Raw genomic sequence first — 16252 nt, 5'->3', positions numbered from 1 at the left:
TGAACTCCACTTTGCAACTTGTTTCTGGCGCTGGACGCCAGAATTGGGCAGAGAGCTGGCGTTGAAAGCCAGTTTGCATCATCTAAACTTGGGCAAAGTATGGACTATTATACATTTCTGGAAAGCCCTGGATGTCTACTTTCCAACGCAATTAGAAGCGTGCCATTTTGAGTTTTGTAGCTCCAGAAAATCCACTTTGAGTGCAGGGAAGTCAGAATCCAACAGCATCAGTAGTCCTTTTTCAACCTCTGAATCTGATTTTTGCTCAAGTCCCTTAATTTCAGCCAGAAAATACCTGAAATCACAGAAAAACACACAAACTCATAGTAAAGTCCAGAAATGTGAATTTAACATAAAAACTAATGAAAACATCCCTAAAAGTAACTAAATCCTACTAAAAACATACTAAAAACAATGCCAAAAAGCGTATAAATTATCCGCTCATCAACTACCCTCTGCTTCTTCATTCACTCCTTCTTGGGTTGTTGATGAAGTAGTGATTGCTGCTACTTGGTTCCTCTCCATCTTCTTGGTGAGGTCAACCAGCTGCTGGGTAATGAGCTTGTTTTGGGCCAGCAGAGCATCTACATTGTTTAGCTCCATTACTCGCCTAGTGTTGCCTCTTTCAGAAGCATAGAAATAATCATTCTCTGCTACTGTTTCAATGACATCTATGGCTTCATCAATGGTCTTCTTCTTGTTCAAAGATCCTCCGGATGAATGGTCTACTGCCTTCTTTGATTCATATGACAGGCCTTCATAGAAAATGTGCAGCTGCACCCATTCGTTGAACATATCTGGTGGGCACCTCCTTGTTAGGTCCTTAAACCTCTCCCATGCTTCATAAAGAGTCTCACCATCTTGTTGCCTGAAAGTTTGGACCTCAGCTCTCAGCCTATTGATTTGTTGAGGAGGGTAAAATCTTGCTAAGAATTTGTTCACCACATCTTCCCAGGTTGTCAAGCTCACCTTCGGGAAAGACTCCAGCCACTTGGCTGCCTTATCCTTGAGTGAGAATGGAAATAAGAGCAGTCTATAGGCGTCAGGATGAACACCATTAGACTTCACTGTGTCACATATTCTCAAGAAGGTGGTTAGATGTTAATTGGGGTCTTCTTGGACACTTCCTCCGAACGAACAGTTGTTCTGAACAAGGGTGATGAGCTGTGGTTTTAGTTCAAAATTGTTGGCATGGATGGTTGGCTTTTGAATGCTACTTCCACAGTTTCCTGGGTTTGGATTGATGTAAGAGCCTAAAACTCTTCTATCCTCCCCAGCATGATTTGCTCGACCTCCTCCGCCATGGTTGTGAGCCTCTTCTTCATGTTGGTTTTCCATGTTGTCTTCCATGTTTGGTTCAAAGTATTCCTCCTCTTCCTCGGCACCAACTACTATTTTTCCTCTTGCTTCCCTCCTTAATCTAAAGAAGGTCCTCTCAGGTTCAGAATCAAAGGAAGTTGAAGCCCCGCTTCTTCTCCTTGTCATACAACCAACAAGTACAAGCAAGGAAAATAGATGCAGAAAGTATTTCTGTCAGAATGACTATTAGTGTGAGTGATGCAATATATCAAACAGTTAGTGGGTTAGTGAAATGAATGGTAAATAACTAAAAACGAAAAAGTAGGGGAAAGGGAAGAAATTAACTAAAACTGAAAGTAAATTACTCAAACAGAAAATTAAATCAAACAAAACAAAAATGCTCAATCTAGTTATCTTCCAATTTAATCATTGTTGATGCACAATCAATCCCCAGCAATGGCGCCATAAATTTGATGCACGGAAAACTTGTCTCATAACAAATTTCCTTCGACAAGTGTACCGAATTTGTCGTCAAGTAAAAACTCACAATAGAGTGAGGTCAAATCCCACAGGGATTGATTGATCAAGCAACTTTAATTAGAGGAATGTTCTAGTTGAGCGAATCAGAATTTAGGTTGAGAATTGCAGAAAATTAAATGGCGAGAAAGTAAATAACAGAAAAGTAAATGCTAGAAATAAAGAGCTGAATGTAGATGACGGAAAGTAAATTGCAGAATCTTAAATGGGAATGGGGTAATTGCTCATAAAAGTAAATGACAGAAATTAAAGAGAATGGGTAAGATCAGAAATGGGAAGTTCATTGGGATCAGGAGATGTTGCATTCTCCAGATCAATTTCATTTTCATCTCTTCCTCAATCAATGCACTCATTGATCTCCTTGGCAATCTTAAGTGATCGAATTACAATTTCTTGTAATTCAATCTCTCAAATCTTGATCAATAGCCAATTCCTTGGTCAATTGCTCATGAGAAGAGATGAAGTATGGTCACTGATTATACCACATGCATTTCCCAAATCAAGTGTTGAGAGGATTATAGTCACATATCCATCCAAACCTAATTTGGTCCAACATGAGAAAGCATTTCTAGCATGATCTCTTCATTCCTCTTTCAAGGTTCAGAAGAGATCCAAGTTTGAATAGCTTCTTTTCCAAGATAACTACCCAATTGGATGAAGATCGAAAGCTTTCAAGTAAAATCAAGAGAAAAGATAGAAGAAGAATAATGAAAACTAGTATTGATCCATCAAATTACAACAGAGCTCCCTAACCCAATGAAAGGGGTTTAGTTGTTCATAGCTTTGGAAAATGAAAACAAAGATGGAGAATACATGATGAAACTAGAAGTGCAGAGAAAGTAAAATACAGAGAGTAGTTCTATGCCAAGAGGCTCTCTATATTTTCCAACTCCCAAAATAATTCAAAGCTACTCCTATATATACTACTTTTCTGATCTTCTAGTTGCATCTTCAAGTCTTGGGTATGGGCCTTTGGATCTTGAGTTTGAAGCAGTTATCTTCTTCATTGGGCTTGGCTTTACTTGCAGAGAAAAAGTGTGAAGTGGGTAGAGACTTTAGCTCAGGACGTTAGTGGTGTTAACGTTCAGTGAAAATATGGGTTCGAGAACGTTAGTGACAATCACCTTTTTCACTAACGTTCCTCACCCAAGTAAGAGCCACGTTAACCTCAACGTTAGTGGCACAAACGTTGCTACTAACGTTGCCTCTTTGTCTTTCACACACGTTATTGGGACTTACCTTTCCCAATAACGTTGAGAAGCCTCCTCCTTCCCTACGTTAGAGTCCACGTTAACTTAGTTAACGTGGCTCCTTAACGTAGGCTTGCCAACCTTCGAGAACGTTAATGACACTTACCTTTGTCACTAACGTTCCAATGTGCCCCTAGCTCCCACGTTAGAGTCCACATTAACTAGGTTAACGTGGCCTTTAACGTGGCTGTGCTAGCCATCTCCAACGTTAGTGACAAAGGTGAATGTCACTAACGTTGGCTCATCATCTCTCCTCCTCACGTTAGCTTCCACGTTAACTAAGTTAACGTGGGAGTTAACGTGGCTCATTGTGACTTGTGTGGGCTCCTTCCAACGTTAGTGACAATGTTAGGAGTCACTAACGTTGGCGATCACCTTCCTTCTTCACGTTGGCTTCCACGTTAACTAGGTTAACGTGGGAGTTAACGTGGCTTATTGGGGCTTGTGTGGGTTAATCCCAACGTTAGTGACAATGTTTGGTGTCACTAACGTTGTCGATCACCTACTTTCTTCACGTTAGCTTCCACGTTAACTAGGTTAACGTGGAAGTTAACGTGGCTTATTGTGACTTGGCCAACGTTAGTGACAAAGTTGAATGTCACTAACGTTGGCTTCCCCTTTACTTCTTAACGTTAGAGGCCACGTTAACTAAGTTAACGTGGCTCTTAACGTGGCCACTTATGAGCTTGGTCCAACGTTAGTGACAAAGGTAAGTGTCACTAACGTTGGCTCCATTTCCTTTCCTCCGCGTTAGAGTTCACGTTAACTTAGTTAACGTGACTCTTAACGTGGGTAATGATGGCTTCGAGAGCGTTATTGGCGATTACTTTTCTCATTAACTTTGCAAGTTACTCTCATTCCACGTTAGGAGTTACGTGAATTAGATTAACGTGGCTGCTAACGTGGTTCTTCCTTGCTTCCTTTGTCTTGAAATCAAGCAATAGAGTGCATCAAAGTTCTAGTCCAAGTCATGGGAAATACAACATCCAATTTGTCATTAAATTCATGCAAAATCCTCATGAAAGCATGTAAAGTGCACAATGTATGCTTGAATCAAGATGTAAGTGAATATCTACCCAAAACTAGCTTATTTTCTAAGGAAATGCATGAAACTACCCTAAAAACAGTAAAGAAAAGGTCAGTGAAACTGGCCAAAATGCCCTGGCATCAAAGCCTCTGCAACTACATGGAAAGATTCAACAAAGCATGTCTAGACATATAAAGTCTGCCAACAAAAGCAGCCATCATGGGTCTCATTAACGGCCTACGAGAAGGACTCTTTAGCCACTCCATATCCAAGAAGCACCCTACATCTCTGAACAAAGTACAAGAGTGGACAGAAAAGTACATTAATATGGAGGAAAACTCTCGATTAGGAGAAACCTCCAAATTCGGATTCTCCTACCCATCTCGGGACAAGGATAAAGAGTCTAGGAAAAAAGAAGACCAGTTTACTGAAAAACCTAGAAAATACTATACTACACTCCCCTCAGGGTGTCCCTTGTGGATGTCTACAGAGAGATATACAACACTGAGAAGATCCCGACCCCTCGTCCAATTAAGCATAAAAGAGGAGGAAGTCGGACAAAGTATTGCAAATACCACCGAGTCTACGGGCACCCTACCAACGAGTGCTACAACCTAAAGAACGTCATAGAAAAGCTAGCCCGGGAAGGAAGACTAGACAGGTTCCTGGCCAACAAAACAGATGAACCAAAGAAGAGAAGAAAGGATGAAGAGATCGGACGAGCTGAACGTCCCCTCACACCCCTAAGAGGCATGTTCACATGATGAATGGAGGATTCTCAGGAGGAGGGATCTCTAAATCATCGCGTAAAAGACACCTTAAGGAGGTATACCATGTTGGAGGAGGGGACAGGTCGGCCGACCTCCCCACTATTACCTTCACTCAAGAAGACGTCGCGGGCATCATTCCAGGACATGATGACCCCGTGGTTGTTACCATAATACTTGCCAATGCCAACCTCCACCGAACATTAGTCGACCAAGGAAGGAGATACTCAAGACAAAACAACAAGTATAGGGGCAAATCCGAAAGAAGATCTAAAGGAACTACTAATAAAGCTCCTGAAGGATAATTCCGACCTCTTTGCGTGGAAGGCCGTAGATATGCCTGGTATTGATCCCGGACTAATGTGTCATAAGTTAGCCGTATATCCAGGGTCTCAGTTAGTACAGTAGAAACGTAGGAAACTCGGCCCAGAGAGGTCACAAGCTGTAGAAGAGCATGTACAGGCTTTGCTGGAGGCAGGATTCATAAGGGAGGTAAAATATCCATTGTGGCTAGCCAATGTAGTATTGGTTAAAAATTCAAATGGGAAATGGCGGATGTGCACTGATTACACCGACCTCAACAAAGCCTGCCCAAAAGATCCTTACCCACTCTCGAATATAGACACACTAGTTGACGCTTCATCAGGATACAAGTACCTCTACTTCATGGACACTTACTCCGGATACAACAAAATCCCGATGTATCGACCTGATCAGGAGAAAACCTCCTTCTTAACCCCAAGAGCAAACTACTGCTATACAGTCATGTCCTTCAGACTCAAGAACGTAGGGGCCACCTACCAAAGACTAATGAACAAAGTCTTCACTAATCACATTGGGAAGCTAATGAAAGTATATGTCGATGACATGTTGGTAAAGACACAAAGCGAGGAAACATTGCTATTCGACCTCACTAAAGTGTTCAATACCATAAGAAAGCATGGGATGAGACTTAATCCCGCAAAATGCACTTTTGCAGTAGAAGCTGGAAAATTCTTGGGCTTCATGCTCACCCAAAGAGGAATCAAAGTAAACCCAGATAAGTGTCAGGCCATACTTTGCATGAAAAGTCCGACCTGTGTCAAGGAAGTCTAGCAGCTCAATGGAAGACTAGCAGCTCTGTCTAGATTCCTAGTTGGATCAGCCTTAAGATCTCTCCCCTTCTATGCAACATTAAGGAAGGGAAAGAGGTTTGAGTGGACTTCAAAATACGAAAAAGCCTTCCAAGACTTCTGGGGCAACCACCCATCCTTACTCGACCTCGGGAAGGCAAAGAACTCGTACTATACCTCACCGTAGGAAGTCGGGCAATAGCTTCAGCACTAGTCAGAGAAGATGAAAGTGGGCAACATCCCGTCTACTTCATTAGTAAGGCTCTACAAAGGGCTGAACTAAACTATCAAAAGATTAAAAAGTTTGCCTACGCCCTTATACTCACTTCTCGATGACTCCGCCCATACTTCCAAGCCCACACCATCAGAGTACGGACTAACCAACCCATAAAAGGTATTCTATAGAAAACAGATTTAGCTGGAAAAATCCTACAATGGGTAGTCGAGTTATCAGAATTCGATCTCAAATATGAAGCTCGGACAGGTATTAAGTCATAGTACCTAGCCGACTTCATCGCAGAGTACACTGACACCCCGGGCACTCCCACAGAGTAGAGCCTTTATGTGGATGGCTCCTCGAACAAAACCGTGAGTGGTGCAGGCGTCATTTTAGAAAGTGATCAGGGAACCCAAATCGAGCTATCATTAAAGTTCGAGTTTCCCACTTCAAATAATCAAGCTGAATACGAAGCCCTACTGGCTGGTTTAAAGCTGGCCAGGGAGGTAGGAGCTCAAAAGCTTACAATTTTCAGTGATTCACAGGTAGTCACCTCACAAATAGAAGGGAGCTACCAGGCCAAGGATCCCACCATGAGGAAATACCTAGACAAGACCAGAGAACAGCTCGGATAATTCATGGAATATGAGATACGACATATATCCAGAGAATAAAATGCCCGAGCTGATGTACTTTCGAAGCTAGCCAGCACCAAACCAGGGGGCAATAATAGAAGCCTCATCCAAGAAACACTACAAAATCCGTCAACCACGGAAGAGAAAAAGGTACTAAACATATCAGACCAGGACCAAGGGTGGATGACTCCTATAGCCAGCTACCTCAAGTCGGAAATACTTCTCGCAGACAAAAAGGAGGAAAAAGGCTAGTACAAGAAGCAGAGAACTACACCATAGTACAGGACGTCCTATATAGGAGAGGAATCTATACGCCCCTCCTAAAATGCGTCCCGACCTCCGCTACAAGGGAAGTTCTCGAAGAAGTCCACAGTGGCATGTGCAGTAACCACCTGGGGGCGCGAGCTCTTTCCAAAAAGGTACTCAGAGCTGGATTCTACTGGCCGACCTTGTAAAAGGAAGCAACAGAGTTTGTCAAAACATGCCCCTCATGCCAGAAGCACGCAAACTTTCACATCGCACCACCTGAAGAACTCATTTGTGTCACTTCACCCTGGCCATTCACAAAATGGAGGCTCGACCTCCTCGGACCCTTCTCCTTGGGATTAGGGCAAGTCAAGTTTCTCATTGTTGGAATAGACTATTTCACAAAATGGATTGAAGCAGAACCTTTGGCCACTGCCACCGTCCAAAAAAGTCGGAAGTTCTTGTACAGAAACATTGTCACAAGGTTTGGGGTGCCGTACTCCATTACCATAGATAATGGCACTCAATTCACTGACACGGGCTTCAGAAATCTGGTAGCTGATTTGAAAATCAAGCACCAGTTCACCTCTGTAGAGCACCCACAAGCCAATGGACAGGCGGAAGCTGCCAACAAAGTCATACTGGCTGGGTTAAAACGGATACTACAGGACGCCAAGGGAGCTTTGGCTGAAGAGCTCCTGCAAGTCCTGTGGGCATACCAGACAACACCACATTCAACCACTGGAGAATCACCATTCCGACTTGCTTACGGAATGGAGGCAATGATTCCTGTGGAAGTAGAAGAAGGATCTTCCAGAATGATCCTCTACAATGAAGATACCAACTCCCAAGCTCAAAGGAAAGAGCTCGACCTACTTCCGGAAGTCCAAGAAAGAGTTCGGATTAGAGAGGAAGCCCTAAAGCGTCGAATGGCTCTGAGATATAATCGGAAGGTAATCCAACGAAGCTTCACCACCAATGATCTCATCTTAATCCGAAATGATATCGGAGCAGGTCGGTCAGGAGAAGGAAAGCTAGCAGCTAACTGGAAAGGACCATACCGAGTAGCAGAAGTACTAGGGAAATATTACTACAAGGTGTCCGACCTCGAAGGGCAAGAGCTACCAAGGTCATGGCATGCCTGTAACCTAAGAAGGTACTATAGTTAGAAAATAAGATCTTAGGTCAATGCGCACTCTTTTTCCTAAAAAGGTTTTTTAATGAGGCGCCAGGCCGAGATCTAAGAAACTGTCTGACCTATAAGGGTAAGCACTCGTATGCACATACTTGTATTTATGTGTTTATCTCATTATTATTTGAATAAAAGTCACCAATTTCCTAAAAATTTTCCTACCAAGATGCATTAATCTAAGCTCGTAAAACACAAAATTCATCGTCCAATTACAAAGAAGTTGGCAAAGTGAAGCGATAGGAGCAAGTTAATGCAAGAAGTTATAAAAAGTAACCCATAAAAAGTGACCTAACGAGATCTGACTAAAAATGGATTACTAAAAATAACTTAAGAAGGCCCGACAGAGAAGTCGGACCAATGAAAGGATCACTGAAAAATGAACAAAGACACCTTGTAAAGGCCAAAGAAAGATTAAAGAACCAAAGGCCAAAAGTGCTTCGCTGAAAGGTACAAGTCTTGCGAAAAAGGCATTACTTAAAAAGCGAAACCACAAGTCAAAATAGCGCTAAAAAGTCATCCTAACAAACTATAAAGAAAAGGTTCCTCAGCAGGAACACTACCTAAAAAGTTGTTGGAATATGACTAAAAAGCCCGAGGAAAGAGGTCATACGGGTCGACGTCAGAAGGGGCACAGGTACGATCTCAAAAAGTCGTCCGAAACTAAAAAATGTGCTATATAAAGAACACTAAAGGTTATTAGACAAGTCGCTAAAAGTGCGGACACCAAGCCACAAGGATAAGTTTGCACGAGTTAATAAAGGGTGGACAAGCACCAATTCAAAGTATTTCATAATCCTAAAGGCAAGGCTAGAAAGCCCACTCAAAGGAGGTCAGATTGGGAAAGACCTAATCTCTATCAAATTCGAGAAGGGTTGCAAAAAGTAAACCTCCAGGCATTTAGCAAAATGTATTCTTCAAACATTAAAGACTCAAAGGCTGCCTAAAGGGCAGCCCAGGAGTTTAAAGTGTTTTGTTTTCTAAATAAAAAGTTGCTAGCAAGCAACCAAATGTCAGAGAAAATCAAATTACAAGAAATATAAGCAAAGTTCAAAGTCCACAATTCGGACTGTAACAGTACACAACCATCAAGAGTCATAAGGGATCCAAATTCACCCCAGTAGCAGCATCCTTGTAAGGAGGAGGAGGAGGAATGGTTGAAATCGGGGTAGCATTAACAACCCCATCCGGCCTGTTCAGAATCTGCACTTCGGGCTCGGGCTCTAGAGGGTCGACCTCTTAAGGGATGAAAGAAGCTGAAGCTTAGAGAGAGATCGGCCTCGGGAGCAATAACTCGGACTTGGCCTTCAGGATCTCAAACATATCAGTCATACTATTCACCATGTGCCCCTGAAGCTCAGCATAATCATCTTGGGCAGATTGAAGCCTCTCCTTAGTTTCTATCAACTCGCCGTAGGTCCGAGTATAGCTCTCCTTATACTTTTTTGCAGCCTCATCAGCTAAGTTAGCAGCTGCTTCTGCCCTAGTAGCACACTCCTTCTCTTTCTCCACGTCAATTTCCAACTTGGAAACCCTGGCGTCCAACTCATCCTTCAGAACCTTCATCCTATTAAATTCAGCTTGGGCATCCTCTAGAAAAGCCTTGGTAGCCCAGACAGGGGACTCCCTAACAACCTTAGATAAGGTCGCACCAACATTGGCCATTCGAATGCTATTGGTCGTTATAAAGTCAACGTGACGAAGGATCGAGACGTCGTCCAGAGGGACCTTACAATGGGGAGCAATCAATTCAGTGGCAAAGGCCACACCATCAAACTCTTTGTCATCAAGGTTATATGTCCCAACAGTTTTTTGATGCTTTGGAGGCGGGCTAGCAGCATTGGGAGAGGAGGCAGGACCAGAAGTCGCCTGAGGTGGATCAGAGGGAACTACCCGGACTCTAGGGCTCGGGATGATCTTTCTTGGGCCCTGAGAGTCAGAAGTCGGCTTCTTTGGGGACACCTGAGAAGACCCTTCCCCCGAGGTCTTCGTTGACAACTTTTGGACAGCTGTCGCCATTTTGGCCCTCTGAAAGGCCTTTATGGAGTCCGAAGATTTTAATATTTCTGAAAAGGAAACCAGGAAAACAAGTTATAATAATAAAGAGGAATAAAACTACAAACAATAGAAGAAAACCACTTCTAAAAGTAGTCGGACGCTACCTAGCTCGGCACGAAGGAGGGAGGGATCTTCGAGAAATCTCTTGGTATCCAGATGAGGAGGTTCCCCCCAGTGCTCCTCTAGAACACCCACAAAGGCCTGCTCAACCTCATCTAAACTCTCCCAAGAATACTTGGGAGCTACTATATCCTTTTTCCAACACAAAAGAAAGGTCGGCTCATCATTCTCATCTAAAAAGAAAGGTCGGGTGACGAGAGGATTTTTGCCAGTAAAGAATGTCATAAAAACAGTCGCATTGTAGATATAGTCTCTAAACCGACAAAAATCCCTTCGTACAAACGTTTTGGTTGTCACAAGTAACAAACCCCTTTGAAATTGATAACCGAGTATTCAAACCTCGGGTCGTCTTCTCAAGGAATTGCAGGGAAGTATGTTCTTATTATTGGTTATGAAGATTGTAAATTGGGGGTTTTGAGAAATTTGGAGTTTGGGCAATGTGCATAGGTATATTTTCAAAGCAATAAAAATAAATAAATAACTGTAAAATAAACTCTTGGCAAGGTATGAGAACCGAAAATCATGTCCTTGTTATCCTTATCAGATGTGATGAGAATTGGATTTCAATCCCACTTAGTTAAGTCAAGTGGACTAATTAGCTTGATTCTCAAGTCCTAGTCAACTCCTGTGGAGAGACTAGTGTTTAGAGCAATCCTAGCTAAAGCAAAATCAGCCAATTTCAACCACTCCTGAGTTTGACAACTCAAGTGTTACCAATTATTTAACCAAAGCCAAAAAGGAAGAAAATATCTAAATTAAATTAAAAGCAAAGCAATCTTAAATCTGAAATACCTCAAATAATATTAATTAAGAAAATCATAACATGAATGTAGCATAAGCCAAATAGGCAACATAACTAATATAAGCATTAAAGTATCTGAACGTAAGAGATAAATATAAAGTAAAAGAACGTTGAACCTGGGATTGAGAGTCACTCCTAAAACTAAGAGAAATCCTAAATCCTAATCCTAAGAGAGAGGAGAGAACCTCTCTCTCTAAAAACTACATCTACTCCTAAAATTGTGAATTGTGAGAGCCTCCTCTTGAATGGGTGCATTCCCCCACTTTATAGCCTCTAATCTGTGTTTTCTGGGCCACAAACTGGGTCAGAAACAGCCCAGAATTCGCTGGTCTCGAATTCAATTGCGCTAATTTCCGTCACTGCGATGCGGCCGCATGGATCACGCGGTCGCATCGCCTAGCGTCAGAGGAACAATAGCATATTATATATCAAATCGAAGCCCCGGACGTTAGCTTTCCAACGCAACTAGAACCGCGTCGTTTGGATCTCTGTAGCTAAAGTTATAGCCATTTGAGTGCGAAGAGGTCAGGCTGGACAGCTTAGCAATTTCTCTAACTTCTTGTATTCCTTCCACTTTTGCATGCTTCCTTTTCATCCTCTGAGCCATTCCTGCCCTGTAATCTCTGAAATCACTTAACACACATATCAAGGCATCTAATGGTAATAAGAGAGGATTTAATATTAGCAAATATAAGATCAAAGAAGCATGTTTTCCATCAAAGCACATAATTAGGAAGGAAATGTAAAACCATGCAAATAGTATGCATAAGTGGGTAAAGAGTTAATAAAAACTACTCAATTGAGTACAAGATAAACCATAAAATAGTGGTTTATGATCGAGCATTCTCGACAGCTCAGACTTTAAAGTAATAATTCTTAAAATGTCGAAAGGACTCGTCAAACATTGAAAAAACTTTCTTCCCCTGGGTAGCTCGGAAGAAAATTCAAGAAGCTTTCTTTTTGGCTACTCCAGGCTTAGTCAACACAAAAAGATAAAGAAAAAGGGGTGTGGTAGGTCGAACATCTAATTCCTGGCACAACAGCTGGAAAATCTTAATGAAGGCCCAAGAGTTCGGATGAAGCTGTGAAGGGGCCACATTACAAGTCCATAAGAGGTCAGTCTCAAAAGCATAAAAATGGATGGTGATATTCAGCTGACTAAAGAAGTAGTCATAAGCATAGAAGAAGGGTTGTTCTCCCTGAGTTAAGGGAGGGAAACTAACCCTTTCCTCAGGATCATGTGACACCAGTTCATAATTCTTTTCATCGTCCCTATTGCTACAGATCCTATGGAATCTCCTAAGCTTTACACAGTACTCGGGATCAGCCACGGTCATACACATCAAGACTATTGAATCCAGCCAATCGGCCATACCAGCAGGAACTTTAGTAGACATCTCGACAATATTTTTTCATGAAGACATAGGCCAACTATCCCTATAATAAGAAAAAAAAAGAAGAGGTCACTACCAAACAACTCAGACAGTAAGAGAATGGTAAAAGAAACAATCAACAAGTGTCAGATATGGCAGCAAAAGAGAAACCTCAGGACTCGCAAAGTGCGGAGGACCAACACCAAAGTCCAGGGGCATCCTTTGGAGGCAACAGCAGAGTAAGAACCCAGAAAAAGGAAGATGACACAAAAATATGTGCCCTAACCAGCCCTAACCCTCTCAAACAAAAGAAAATACAAGGAGTTCAACCATTTTGCTAGCATACAAACAGCGATGACAAAAAGACCATAATTATCATGGGAACCAGACCACGCAAAGGATCACCAAGAAAGTTTCAACCTTTTTCTACTAAAAGTTCAACAAAGACCAAAACTTTGTGCAAAGGGAAAGCATGCAAGAGTGAAAGCAATAAGAACAATGACAAACAAAGCAGGTAGAACAAGAAAGGGTATAAGTACCAACCTGCAAAATGAGAAGTGACGACGGAGGCGTAACAAAAAGCGCGAATGGTCGAACGAAAGCTTCGAAGCTTCAAAGAAGAAAAGCTTGGGGCAAAACTTTAGCAAAATGGTGATCTTTCCAAAGAAAAGTAAAAATCGAAGGAACAGAACGAAGGAAAGAGGCTTCTTTCAGAAAGCAAAGGACGAACAAAAAGGAAGTTTTTTCTTCACTGAGCAAATGAGACGAATGAAAGCAAGAAAACTGAAAAGCAAGGTTCAAGGCCTTTTTTAATTTTCAAAATAAAGCGAGGGAACGAAACGGCAAAACAAAATAAAAGCCTAATCAATGGGCATTAAAAGCGCATGCGTATTCCCAAGGAGGTGAAAAACGCTTCGCAAGCAAGCGCCAAGAATCACGCAAGGAAGAGCAACTTGAAATCAAAAACAAATGCTCAAACACGACTCCCCTAAGGGATCGAGGCTGGAAAGCACGACCTCAAGGGAAGATCAAAGCTCGAGCAGGGGCACTATTCATACCATAGGTCAAGCTAGGCGAGCTGGGTTGGATGAAGACAAAAATGACCGACCTTATATAAAGGTTGGTCGACACCGACCTCTTCCCAAAGAGCTCGGCCAAATTGCTATAAGGGCCCAAGAAGGCCCAAAGCAAAAGATCACAGTCCACCTAAAGGCGGCTGGCCAAAGATAAGGGGACTCACCCACAAAAGATAAGATAAGATAACTAACTTATCTTAAGGGACGTCACCCCACACTACTATAAATACCCTGGAGCACCCAAGTATAACTCATACTCTGATTCTACACATAAAAACCTGCTCAAAGCCCGTGCTAGCATCGGAGTCTCTTGCAGGTACCACCACCCTCCGATGATCAAGGAACAAGCAGCATCACTGATCCAGCAAGTCGGACACGACAGCTCCAGCCACAGCAGCAGATCTCATCCGAGATCGACCTTCAGTTTCAGGTAACCCTTGGAACACTTCCATTGAAGAAATCAATCACAAGCAAAGGAAACACTACTACTAGAGTAAATTCGGAAAGACAAAGCAACTCCAATCCTCAACTATATTCCCATTACTAATTCCCTTTTAATATACAAAGTATTTTATTAGTTATATCTTTTCATAGTTTAGATCTCACAAATCCAACAACTTCCAATTCACCTGACTAAGACCTGCAAGATAACTGATGAGTCCATATTTTCTGATATATTTTAGCTTGATTTGAATGGATTTCATCACATAAACTCACACTTAAGCACCAAAATAGCATACTTTTGTATTATCTCCCTAATTTGGACCGAAATGTGAAAACATGCATTTTTGTACTTAAATTAGTGATTTTAATCCCACTTTTATGCCATTCAATGCCATGACATGTTTGTTGAGTAATTTTTGGTCCTAGAGGTAAGTTTGGCAAGGCAAAAGTGAAAGGAAGCATGTATAAATGGAAAAAACATGAAGAAAACAAAGGAGAAGCACACAGCCATGTGTGCGTACGCACAACTCCCTGTGCATATGCACAAAAGGAAATTTCAGCATGTGTGCATACGCACAGGTACTAGTGCATCACTTCATTTAAAAGTCACGTGGCACACGATTTTGTGGCTCTTTTGGCCCATTTCTGAAGGCTTGGATGCTAAAATCAAAGGCTATTTGAAGGGGGCAACATCTCATAAAAAGGCATTAGGTTTTATTAGGTTTAGTTTTAGTTTTCATTAGTATTAGGAAGCTTCCATAGGAGTAGGAGTGGAGTAGAGAATGCTCTCCTAGGGTTTCATTTCCATCTCCATTGTAGCATTTTATAGCAAGCTTTACTTTTGGATTTTGCTCATCTTTTGTAAGTACTCTTAAATTTCCTCTTTAATTCAACTACTTTTGCTTTTATTTTCTTATGGTTCAAGATGCTTTGTTTATACATGCAATTTTGGTTTCTTGGAAATAGATGAATTTAATGTTTTATGCTTCCTTTATGTTTGATTGAATGTTAATTGTTGATATTGTGAATATTTTGGTTATAGCTTTCACTTGTCTTTGCAATTTTCTATGTTTTACTTTTATGCCTACAAGGTATTTGTGAAAATGCCCATTATGAGTTTTGAGTAGATTTTCACACCTTGGCTTGGGATTTGAGTTCCTAGGATACTAGAGTCATAATGTCCGACATTTAATGGCAATTCTTGGGTAGTTAGTTGACTCTTGTTTCCATTGACGCTAGCTTTTTATCAACTAGTTTGGTAAGTTAGCTAGGACTTATGGATTAAGGTCAATTATGCTTGCTTGACTTACTCCTCGATGTTTGGGGTTAACTAGGCGAGATTGACTCATCATAATTGCCACAGTTGTGGTTATGACGATGATAGGATTCCTTGAATTCTCTCATTCCCAAGTCAAGGCTCTTTATTGCATTTATAGCATTTTCACTAGTTTTGATCTTGTTTATTTTTTTTAATTGCATTAATTATCAATTTTGATCATTTCTTAATTCCTTTATTTCTTAGTTCTTTTAATCTTTTGTTCTTTGACTTGAAAACCCCTTTTTGCCTCCACAACCGAAAGGATAACACTTTCAATTGCATCTTAGGGAGAACGACCTGAGGTTGAAAGACTCTCGGTTTATATGTTTTGAATAGGAAAATACTAAAATTTGATGTTGGTCGATTGTCAGGTTGGGACTATACTTACAATGCCAATCTTATTTTGAGATAAAATTCCTAACCCGCTTTAGGCCTTGCATCAAGTTTTTAGCGCCGTTGTCGGGGATGTAATTGGTGTTATATCTTAGGTTGTTGTGAATATGTCCATAGTGTAAATAGTTTACTTTTTGGTTATTTGGTTATTTTTGCTAATATTTAGGTGTTTGTTTTTGTTTATTAATGCCTTTTGTTTTTTTTTTCTACTTTCTCTATGAGCTATCACCCTTGTTGCTTGGAGCTTGGTTGTGAGTGTTTTGTAGGGTATGATGAATTCAAATTGGGATTGCTTCATGGAGTGTGAGAACCAATTTAGGGAGGAACCAATTGCGTATGAGCAACACTCATGGAAAACACCTCCCTCATACTACAACGAGACAAATCCC

General features: G+C 41.4%; 1 non-coding gene across 1 annotated transcript; it reads left to right on the top strand.

The window, feature by feature from the left end:
• Positions 1 to 790: 790 nt before the first annotated feature.
• On the top strand, positions 791 to 897 carry LOC148567129 (small nucleolar RNA R71). The gene has a single exon (XR_015882526.1). It is a non-coding gene; the product is annotated as a small nucleolar RNA R71 (small nucleolar RNA).
• Positions 898 to 16252: the final 15355 nt, after the last annotated feature.

Source organism: Arachis ipaensis, chromosome B4 (genome assembly GCF_059453495.1).
Source record: "Arachis ipaensis isolate K30076 ecotype BB chromosome B4, ASM5945349v1, whole genome shotgun sequence".
Lineage (NCBI taxonomy): Eukaryota > Viridiplantae > Streptophyta > Magnoliopsida > Fabales > Fabaceae > Arachis > Arachis ipaensis.
The sequence above is the reverse complement of the archived record's forward strand: the minus strand, read 5'-3'. Positions and strand labels throughout refer to the sequence as shown.